General features: G+C 40.7%; 1 protein-coding gene and 1 long non-coding RNA gene across 10 annotated transcripts in view; both read right to left on the reverse strand.

Moving 5' to 3' along the window:
* RBMS3 (RNA binding motif single stranded interacting protein 3) overlaps positions 1-12,093 on the reverse strand; it is a 1,338,119-nt gene that overhangs the window by 1,221,224 nt on the left and 104,802 nt on the right. The gene's annotated exons all lie outside the window — the stretch shown is intronic.
* The window catches only part of LOC131511708 (uncharacterized), a 162,160-nt gene that overhangs the window by 46,895 nt on the left and 103,172 nt on the right, over positions 1-12,093 (reverse strand). The window contains exon 1 of one of the 2 annotated variants that reach the window (XR_009261684.1): positions 8,010-8,926. The exons of the other annotated variant lie outside the window; for it this stretch is intronic. This is a non-coding gene — a long non-coding RNA (uncharacterized LOC131511708). Of the gene's footprint in view, positions 1-8,009; positions 8,927-12,093 lie in introns of those variants that run through there. 2 annotated transcript variants of the gene reach the window in all.

Below are 12,093 nucleotides of genomic sequence, written 5' to 3' on the forward strand. Positions count from 1 at the left end.
ACAGTATAAAAACCCAGATACACTGTCTCCCTCCAGCTAAATGCATGCAAGATGCAAACACTAGACGTGAGAGATTTAGCATTTATTTTATTTGAAGACAAAAACAACCTCCCTTGGTAGGAGGGGAGACACAAAGAATGGAAGATGAGTGAACAGGGTTGAGAAAATGAGTAGGCCCCTTGCAATAGGCCCATCATCTCCATCTTCCTTGGAAAAGTCTCCAGGGAAATATCAGTCTATGAGTTTTCCCCAAATCAAGTTTGCCCTCAGTCTTTGATATTTTTTGTTAATGGGCCACAAATCCCCAGCTCAACAATCTAGTTGCAGAAGGAAATTTGTCATCTCTTGACCGCAGAAGATAGACTTCAACTCATCTTCTCTTCTCCAATCTTCAGGGACTTGATCCAAGATCTTGCAATTTATTTTAATCATGCAAACTACTTTCTTCCCTTCATTTCTGACAGGACCAGTTCAAGGAGTTTTCAACGATCAGCACAAGAGGCAATGTGCCCCATCTGATAGAAAGAGTCACTATTTGGTCAACAGTTAACACATGATGCGAGTGGTCAAGAAGAAATTGAGGCTGAAAACAGCAAATACTGCCTGCTGCTGCTATCCTTACAGAAACCTCTCTTGGTCCCGAATTTCAGCGCCTTTATTTCAAATAAGCAACACAACTGCCACTGTTTGAGAATATTAAAAGAGTAAATAATGACACCTTTACAAATTCAGCAGGCTCTCCCACCAAGGGGCTTGAACATAACCACCATGAAGCCATCCCACACATAGTGAAAGGAAATAAACTCACTGCTCTCACCAGCAAAATAAATCAGTGGGTAGTCCTACAAGGGTGGTTTCGTGGAGGGAAGGCAGTTTGCTTGTTAAGAAGCTGATATCACATAACATTTAAATTTAAAAACAAAAACAAGACAAAATTCCCTTCAGAAGCAAAGATTTCACAGATTGAGAACATTCTGGGGCAGTTTTGCCAATTATTAACACATCTAAGGAGGCCACACCTGCCATAGCCACGCTGAGAGATGTATCTCTACACTCCCCACCCCAACATGGCACTCACTCTGCCTGGGCCGAGGCCAGATGACCCTGGTATTCTAGCCTTTACCCACCATGCTAAGCACACATAATAAAACTCAGAGCTTTCCCATTGTTTAAACATTTGAGCCATTCTGAACCCCTCTTAAGAATGGTTGCTGTGGGAGCCCGGCTGGCACATGACATTTGATCTCAGGGTTGTAAGTTCGAGCCACACATTGGGTGTAGAGATCACTCAAAAATAAAAATCTTAAAAAAAAAAAGAGTGATTGCTTTAACTAAATGGAGCCCTTAGTTAGACCCAGACATCTAGAAAAAAAACTTAATGTCTGGTACACCTACAAGATTGTTGAGTTCACTTGCCTCTATTCTTCAGATAGGAAAACAGGGAGGCACAAGTAAGAGACAACTTGTCTAGGAGCTTTTGGGAAGTTTTAAAAGACAATTTTAGTAAATATCAGACAGCCTAGAGTGGAGAGGTGTTCCTATAAAAAAAAATGGTTTTTTCCCCTTGTCTTCTTAATAAAACAAGCCTACATCACTCAGGGAGACCTTTAATAGGCCTTTATAAATATACTAAAATCAACTTTTGCCTAACTAGGTAGTTGATGGTTTCAACATTCACACTCCTATATCAACTCTCACCAATATTTATCTCAAAAAGCTTAAAGCCTCATTAAATTCCTGTGCTCTCCCATATATCAATCCTCAGATACTCTTTAGATACGTAAGTCATCTGTCCTTCATTTTCTTTCCATAGAATTGCAGAGCCGAGTGCCTTCCTCACTCTTTTTTTTTTTTTTTAATGTTTTTATTTATTTTTGAAGGAGAGAGAGACAGAGTATGAGCCAGGGAGGAGCAGAAAGAGAGGGAGACACAGAATTCGAAGAAGGCTCCAGGCTCTGAGCTGCCAGCACAGAGCCCGACGCGGGGCTCGAACCCACGAACTGTGAGACCATGACCTGAGCCGAAGTCAGACTCTCAACGAGCTGAGCCACCCAGGCGACCCCCTTCCTCACTCTTCTATGTGGCCATTAACTTCCAAACCAAACATGGCCAAAGGGCATTCTTGACTCCTTCCCTTTTAGCCCATTCTTCATTCTTTCTCATCGCAGAAGAGGTAGGACCACCGTCCCAGTCACTGACAAGGAACAGTAAGTAGTCAGCCCTGATTCTGATTCCTCCCTTCTGCTTACCCCCCGCCACCCCCAATGGCTCCTTCCACTTCTTCAAGAATTTTCTCAACTCAACCTCTAAAATCAATCTCAAACATAAGCACTTCTTTCTCCTTCTACTATCAGCATCTTAGTTCAAACCACCACTGTCTCTCAACTACACTGCTGTAGTAGCCTCCTAATGGATCTGTTTTCAGTCTTGCCCCTTCCAATACTTTCTATATTTAGCAATGACAATCTCCATATATATCCATATATACATAGCATATTTTGTACATACCTATTATAACATAGATCGTATCACTCTCCTTCTTACAAACTTGCACAGGATTCTCCCGCTCTTTTAATAAAGTTCCATATCCTCATCACCGACTTTAAGACCTGTGGGCTAGCCCTTCCTAAGTCTTCATTTTCACTTCACATTCTGCATCACCCACCCCCACCCCTCACCCCTGCTTGGGCTACCGACATCCCAGCTTCTCTGGTCTTCCTGCCATAGCTTGAATGCACTGAACTCATTCACACTTCATGGCCTCACACTTGCTTTTTCCTCTCCATGGAATACTTGTTCCCCAGCTGTTGACAAGGCTATTTTCTTTGCATCCTTCAGGTCTCACCTCAGTCCTTCACTACTAAATCATGCCTTCTCCCACCTCAGTTGCTCTCTACCACATGACCCTGTAGTAGAACTTCCCATTTTCCCAAGTTTTCTTAGAACTTCTCATACTCTGGAACTGCCTTGTTTAAATGTATTTACTCGCCCCCTCACCCCACCCAACCATGGAATACAATCTTCTGAGGGTCAGGACCTTATGAGTCACATACACTTTTGTATTCTCTTGGTCTAGAACAATGCCGGGCACAAAGTCAGTGCTCAATAAATATTTGTTAGGTGAATTAATATTCACAGCCATCATTCCTTAGGGTTCTTACGACTTTCTAATGTATGGTATCCTGTTTTACGGGGTTAATTGTCACTACAGCAAAGCTTTCTCTCATTATGCCTCGGCAACAACCCCATTCCCCAGCTTTCTAATAAGACGCTTCCAATTATTTGTGATCCAGAAAAAGAGATCAAAAATCTGTTAGCACTGAATGTAGCATAAGAGCAAATAAGCTCTGAATGAAGATCTAAGTAAGGAGCTTGTATTTAGTCCTATAATTTTATGACACTTAGCTACTCAGGAGACAATTTTTGCTTATATCATATTTATAGCTATCCTCTTATAAAGTATGGCAAAAGAGAAAAAGACCTCTAGAAAAGAAAAAATCATAGTGGCAGTAGTAGTAATAATAAATTTAATAATAATTAATAATCATAATAACAGCAATACACATTTAATGAGCACTTACTAATTGTCAGGTACCTTCATAATTGTTTTCTATATTTTAACTCACTTAATCTTCATAATAACCCTGTGAAACAAGTACTGATAATATGCTAATTATACAGATGAGTAAACTGAGGCACAGAGAGGTTAAATACAGTAAATTTCCAGAGGGAAAGTCATTTAATTGGCAGAGAAAGAATGTGAACTCAGAAAATCTTAATTTAAAATGTGCGTTCATAACCACTACTCGACACTACCTCGCAATGAGCCATTACTGACTTGAAAGTCTACAGTTTATTATGTTAAACTACTAACATATGAATGGTTTACCCATGTGTATATTAAAAGTAATGATATTTTAAATTAATTTATAACCAAAAACATTTAAGTCCATTCATCACATTCTTTGACTTCTAGAAATTTTTTTTTTTTTTTAATGTTTACTTACTTGAGAGAGGAGAGAGACAGAAAGCATGCACATGCACAAACAGGGGAGGGCCAGAGAGAGGGAAATAGAGAATCCCAAGCAGGCTCCACGCTGTCAGCACAGAGCCCGACATGGGGCTCAAACCCACGAACCATGAGATCATGACCTGAGCTGAAATCAAGAGTCGGACATTTAACCGACTGAGCCATTCTGGGAACCCCAACTTCTAGAAATGGGTAAGATGACAGAAAAAAACAAAAAACAAAACAAAAACGAATAAAAGGATGTGTAAAAAAGAGTAAAGCAATCAATAGCAGAAGCATGAAGAACTTGAAACGGCACCTTTGTACACATATCATTAATCATGAACCACTGACTAAGAAGAAATACGTATCTGCTGCTTTTCAAAATGGAAAAGATACTACTACCATGATATTGTTTTAAAAAGCACTTTGGCTCTGTATAATTTGCATGTGAAAAAGTTAATTTAAATTTTAGCATTTAGCTGATCCCATTATGTACTATGTGTCCTTGATATTCATGAGTACGCACCTAAGGACTGCTGGTTGGATAATGCAGGAAGATGCCATCCACGGTGGTCTTGATTGAGAAAGGCATCTGGCAGCCCTTTACCACATTCCTGGGTACACACTAGAGTCACGTAGACTCATGACAGTGGGAACCTATCTTCGCCAGGCTTTCCGGAAAGTAAAGCGTGGGTCCAAGGGAAATAGGAGTGAGCAAACTGAGGAATGCGATAGAGGGAGAGCCACAGCCACCAAGTCCTACCTACCACTTATTTATCTGATGCTACTCAGGTGTCCAGGGGGAGAAAGAGCAAAGAATGTATCTTCAGGCTTCAATCTCCCTTTGTTCAAAGCTTTGCTCCATATGGCAGAAAACCTCACATTTCCAAGCTGACCATGCATGGGCAGGATTGTGGTCTTCAGGGCATCTCATGCTTCAGTGTCAACAGGAATGTCTCAGGACACTCATGAGCACAGCCACAATCAGAGTCACCTGTATGGAGCCAAAGAGAGCCCACACTGAGGTCAGAGCAGAAGTTGGAAGAAGTTCTGAAGCCAACAGGATCTGAAGTGGTTCACAGGGGTTCTGAGAGCTGGCCCAGTGTGTTTTGAACTGGTTGAATCATGGGGCCCAGAGAGAGCGGAGGGGCAGATCCCCTACAGCCTAGAAGGGACCATGCACTACAAGACTTGAAAGGGGGTACTTTTCAGGACCTTCATTATCTACTTGAATGAAAACACAGAAAGCAAACTACTGACCATTTAGATGTCACAAGACTGGGAAAGAGAACTAGCAGATTGAATGGCTGAATTAAAATTCTAAAGATTTTGACAGGCTGGAATGATGAATGACAGCTAGTAAGATGAAATTTTATAAGGGAAAAATATTGCTTGGGTGGGTGCCATGGCTGGAAGACGAATCACCAGCAGGAACGAACATCCTCAGGGAAAAAAATCATGAAAAGAGAGTGTGTATCTCTAATTCTCTAACCTGGGGGGCTGGACAGGGGACACCAGAGAAAACACGATGGCGTAGCATTATCGACCAGATGTCCACGAATCCATGTCTCCCCTCCAGTAGATGCCAGTTTCCTGGGCTCTTAACACCACCAAGGAGGCAAATAATTGCTTGCTGAATTTAAAAAGTGAGAAGAATACTATAATGAACTCTCGTATGCCAATCAAATCGATCTGAATTGTTAACATTTTGCCATGTTTACATGTGTGTTTGACCCAAGAATTTGGAAGTGACACAAAAAACTTCAACATACATTGCATAACCACAATTATCTTCATCACATTAACAAGATTATATCAATTAACCATAATACTCTAGTCATATCCAAAATCCAGCTCCTATTCAAATTTCCCCCACCTGACCCATAATATCTCCTATAGCTTTCTTTTTTTCACACTGAACCCAATCCAAGTTTCCACATCATATTCGTGGGTCTTTTTTTAATCTCTTGTAATCTAAAGGAAACTCTGTATTTTTTATTTGGGACTTGTCCAATTGTTTCCTTTTGGTGTCATTTAAATGATTCCTATATTCTCAGTATATGCTATAAACCGGAAATTATGTCTACATCTGGATTAAATTCACCTTACACATTTCTGACAAAAACGCTTCACAGACAATGATTTTTCAAAATCTTGCGCCATGTTTAGAGGCACATCACATCCACCTGTCTCACTATTAGTGATGATAAGTTTGAGTACATGGATAAAGTAGTCACTATTTTAATGCTTATAAATGCTATGTTTTTCCTTTCACAATTAGCAAGTGATCTGCAGTACCATCATGCTTTTACTCCATAGGACTATACTTTTTCCCAACAATACTTTATATAAAAACGATCCTTGTCTGGATCGATTATTTCACAGGGACTGTAAGAATGGAGATTTTCTAATTCTGTCATTACTTCTTTATTTGTCAGCTGCCATTCCTCATTAAAGAACTTTCCCTCATCAAGTGCAGATGATTATAGTTCTTCCTAAAAATTGACATCCGATGTTTATATCTTCCTCACATATGAGAATTCTAACCAAACAATCTGTGGCCTAAAATAGGAATCAGCAGACTTTTTGCAAAGAACCCGATAGCAAGTATTTTAGGCTTTCCAGACCATATGCCATTGCAACCATTCAATTCTTCCACTGTAGCACAAAAGTAGCCATCAACAGTACATAGATGAATGAATGTGGTTGTGATCTGATAAAACTTTATTTACAAAAACAAATGGAGGGCCAGGTTTGATTCTCAGGCCACCATTTGCTCACCTTGGTCTATAATAATATCATTTACTTTTGATACATTTTATTTGTCTTACTTAGTGGCTTTCAAGGTACTTTCGCATAGATCATCTAGTCTGTTCTCCACACCAGCCATATCACATAGATGAGGCATATGACTGCTATCAGACAGAAGAGATGAGGCTCAGAAAGGGTCAAGGAGAGCCCCCAACCTAGATTTCTCAACTCCTTGCCTGACGCTTATATTCCCATTGTCTCCCTTTATGTAGCTAGGTACGGACCCCAAACCTACCATCACGAACAACAAATGTAATGCCTCAAAGATTTCTGAAAAATTAAAGGTCAAACACTCTAATCGCTAAATTATGCTTTCCACAGAGAGTTAGCTATTGATTTGCCAGAATGAAAAATAAACCATCCCAGCATAAACATACTCCAAAGACTACAGTTATGTTTCCATTTCCATGAAAAGAAAACAAAATTTAAAATGTCCTGAAATGCATAACCCAGATGGAAATTAATGTCTGGGCTTAGTTTGTTAATAGAATATAAAAATAAATAGAGGTGCAAACCTTTCCACATTGCCATTAACTTTGCAACTAAATTTATCAAAATGTCAGAAGCCACAGTTTTCTTCCCTAACTCATTAACAGGTGGTAAAATATACAGAAGCACGCCAAGCACTGTAAAGTGCTCGTGCATCATCCGTCAATATTATTGCTGCCACGGCTGTTGTTAAAGACAGAACGGATCCTTACACGGTAGGACAAAATGCGCATTTTGCCTAACCGACTAGGCTTACATCCATGTTGGGAAAAGAAACTGTATTTAAATACATGGTAAGAAGCTCCAAATCTGGCCTTTTTGTTACTGAGTCTCACCAACAAACAGAACATTCCAGAGACCACATTCTTTTTTTTTTTTTTTTTTTTTTTTTAAATGCAAAATTGGTCTTGAACTCCATGGGAAAAGGCCAGGCTACTTTTATACCCCATCTCCATAAAATGTTGCCAAAATTTGAGAGGTATATCTCTCCTTCCACTATGAAAGACAATCGGGTTCGGCAAGAGCAAGGAAGCTAACTTTTATGAGGCAATTAGTATGACCTGATGATTTACATTAGGCCCACCCCTAATACTGCAGCGGCAAGAATACTAAAGAAAGCCTACACCCTGTGCTTAATACTGTAAGTTACGTATAAAAGCTAATGAGTCATTAAAGAAAACATGTTCTATTCTCCTACCTTGAGAAATACTTCATAACTGTAAAATTTTAAGTGCACGTGAAGTTACAGTTTTCATACAAGTAGAAGTCAGCAAAACATTGGAGACAACTGAATTTAATTGTTATTGCACACATCTGGGTGTTCCGCTGATGGACCTGTGATTTGGAGATGAGTAGTTGGTTAATAATGCAAAATGTGCTTCATTCGCCACGTGCAACTATTGCAAAGAGCAAAGAGCTCCCTAATTCACAAGTACCTCCGGAACCATGAAGGGAAGCAAGAAAATGAATGTTCAGTACTATTGAAAAATAATACTTGCTAATGTAATAAACTACTGCACTTACACTGAGAGAAAGGTTTTACAATTTAATTAGTCTTTTGTCTTAGCTAAGTGCTTTTGCTACTCAAATCCTCCCCACACTCCAAAGCAGCGCCCGTTTCTGATAGCACAACCCACAAATGCTCATGGCATTCAGATGCAGTCACCCTTTGTTTGAGAATATTGGGCAAGAGATGTTGGGAAAGCATGTCCCTGGGGCCTGAACAGTATTAGTAGTCATGAGGGTTGATGTTTACCTGCCGACGCTGAGGACTGAATCCTGAGTAACAGAGGCACCGTGTTTTCTTTACCAAATACATACAGTCCATGTGTGTTGAACCTGAGGCCTTCCGAAGTGTGTGGCCCAGGACAGAGGCCCCTCTTGCCCAGTGTGACAGGTAAGTGCTACTTGACGTTTATTTCCTTCCTCAGTAGAGCCGTGAACCGCTAGTTCTCAGCGCTTATCCTTAAGTCCATCATGTTCCAGAAGTGAGGGACTTAATGACACTCACTTTGCCATACCGAGCTAAATCCAAGGTTTCAAAATAGCTATTCAGTATTGACAGTCACCACTATTCGTGGTCACTTCAAAGACAATTCCAATTTTCCCACTGCACAGTTAGATGTGGGCAGGGCAAGGGAAACAAACACTGGAGGTCTGGAAGAGAAGGAGGAGAGGAGAAAAACTGGGAATATGTTTCTTCCAAGGTAACTTTTCTCCAACTCAGACTTTTCCACATCAGAATCGCACCAATGCCTTCCAACTCCTTGGCAACTTGGAACCTTCTTTCAACATTTACCCAGTAAGTTGTGCCTGGCACAGGCACTGTGCCAGGACTGTCCTGTCCTGACCAGGATAAGAAGACTGGTCCCTCCTATTAAAGGTCTCAATATTCCAAATCCACGGGTTTTCTGTCACCATTTCCCGGCCAATTATAAGGAAAACATGCATTACTTCTTTCCAACACTTTCCCTTTCACTATTTCTCTTTTTTAGTCAAAGGAAATAACTATAGCATAAGAGCATGATGCTATTTTTCCTCGTAATTGAGAGAAGATGCACATCCTGTCAGACATTCTAAGGCCAAAGAACTAACCACTTTTCCCATAGGGTTTGTTGAAAGGTAATATCAGCAGAACCAACCTTAACCTTTGTCCCCTCCAGCCCATGCCTCCCTATACTACCTTGCTGTTTGAAACAGAGCACAAAGCAGACAGAAAGGAGGATTTCTCAGAGAAGCTTTCTCCTCGCCCCAACAAGGAGAAGGGAGGGAGGCTTCAAGCAGAGAGGAGATGACACAGTGGGACACCAATATCACTGAGCTTGACAGGAAGTCCCTGGATCACTGGAGGCAGGCAAAGAGCACTGGGTATAGACGGTACAAGAAAGGAAAACTTGAGAATTTTCTTGTTCCCGAGATACATGCAAGTTAGATCTCAACTTGCCAGTAGGCCACAAAGATGGAAACATCACCAATGCCAGGTACACTGTATCACGACCTGGGCAGGCATAGGGTAGGGCAATATCACGTGATGTCCCCAACTTGGGATCAGCAAGAAGACAGGGCTGAGTCGTGCACAAGGAATCACATAGGAGGGAAGCCTTTGTCAGGAGGGCCTGATGGAGTACCAGCCATCCTCAAGGAGCCCATTAATCATAAACTAGGTCAATAGGTATGTTCAACCAAGAAGACTCATGCAACCCCACCATGGGCCGACATGCCAGGCAACATTTTCACACCGTCTCCTTCCTCGCTGACCCAACATTAAATTGGTCACTACAAAAAGGTAGAGAGAAAAGTATGTAAGAGAATAGATCGTGACCCAGAACCCTCCACACCCAGGGAGCCATAGTCACAAGTTTAGAGCGAGGAAAGATGGGTAAGATGAAGAAATGTGTATTAAACAGAAGACTAAAGTTTTAAGTTGATAACACTGAGACCTTAAAAACTTTAAGTGGGGTGGTTTTTTAAGAAATAAGAAGTGGATTTTGATAGAGCGAATTGGTAGCAGTTATTGAACAAAATAAAACCATTGCAGGTATATGCCAGAGCATTCAGACAGCAGGAAACTGAGAAATTCTTAAACATATTCATCAAGCCACAATTGGTGACAAAGTGATACAACTATATCACCGTACTACAGAGAAATCTGATGTGCACCTAGGAAGAGGCCCCTTGAAGCAAGCCTTGGGAACTTCAGCTCTATGCTACCTCCCAGCTGCTTGGAATTATAACAAAGAGTGATGCTGTTTGTCTTGATCCGCAAAGGCATTTAAATTTGGCAGAAGGTCCTGCTTAAATGTTTGCAAACTGTCTACATTTACAGCTGGGATCTCTTTCCCTAAAACTGCAGAGAACGGAAAACTGCACTCTGTATTTTTCTCTTTGTACCTTTTCTCATCTTCGTGGTCGCCCATTAAAAGTGATCGCCTTTGGAAAGGAGATCAGAAATTGCTTCAGAGAGGTTCTGTTCTTCCAAATGACATTGTTAAGATGGGGGTGTTTTTTATAAATCTGTTTCTCTTCTGATCTCTTCACTTTGCAGCTAAAGTCTTTCAACTGCCTTGGGATGAAAGAAGTACTGTAGAATATTGATTTTTTTTTTCCTTCCCCCTGCAAATTCATGACAAATGGTGAACAAAAGCTTATCTGGAAGTTTAGACGTCCAATTAAAATTTTACTCTCAAGTGAAAATTCCTCTAAAAAAATAGAGAGACTCCAACTTCTGTATACTCTGTGTATCTTCACTTCACTGGAGACATGTTCCAGGACCAATATCAAGAAATTAATCTTAAAATTAACTTGGGGAGAGAGGGAAGGGGAGGGAAGGTAGAAGAGAGGGAGAAAGAAAGAAAGAAAGAAAGAAAGAAAGAAAGAAAGAAAGAAAGAAAGAAAGAAAGAAAGAAAGAAAGAAAGAAAGAAAGAAAGAAAGAAAGGGAGAGAGGGCAGGAGAGAGAGAGCATGTAAAAAGTGAGAAGCATCACTCAACATACTTTTTTATCCCTTTGGGTCAAAGGGAAAGGAAGAAATGGCACTTGCTGGAAAGATGATAGGATTTATGAATTTGGTGGCAATTTAGATCCAGACTGCAATATAGTCATTTAAAAGAAATAATATATTTGGTCATTCAGATGATGATGCATATATTTGATCTTTATTCAGTTCCTGAAAACTTTCAGAACCATAAAGGTGACACGGGTGTTTTGTTATTAATGAAGGTGAATTTTGGACCCCACCCAAGGGCAGGGGCTTGTTGTCAGGAGGACCAAACATGTGATGACACAGTTGGAATGTTCATTCCCACCTCCTGACCTCTAAAGGGGAGGGAGGGTGGAGACTGAATCACCCAATGGCCAATGACTTAATCGTGAATATGTAATGAGGCCTCCATAAAAACCCAAAAAGACTAGGTTCAGAGAGCTTCTGGGTTGGTGAATATGTAGAGGTACAGGGAAAGTGATGTGTCTTGAGTGGGTACAGAGTTTCTGTACCCTACAGAGTTCCCCATATCTCACCCAGTGCATTTCTTCATCTGACTGTTGATTCAGATCCTTTATTACATCTTTTAATAAACTGGTAAACATAAGTGTTTCCCCGACTTCTGTGAGCTTCTCTAGCAAATTAAAAGAACTTAAGGAGGATGTCACTGGAACCTACAATCTGTTGCTAGTTGGACAAAAGCACCGGTGATAGCCCAGGGCTTGCAACTGGTATCTGAAGGGGGGTTAGCAGTCAGTCTTCTACAACTGAACCCCCAACCTATGGAATCTGATGCTATCTCC

This window comes from Neofelis nebulosa, chromosome 5 (genome assembly GCF_028018385.1).
Source record: "Neofelis nebulosa isolate mNeoNeb1 chromosome 5, mNeoNeb1.pri, whole genome shotgun sequence".
Taxonomy (NCBI): domain Eukaryota; kingdom Metazoa; phylum Chordata; class Mammalia; order Carnivora; family Felidae; genus Neofelis; species Neofelis nebulosa.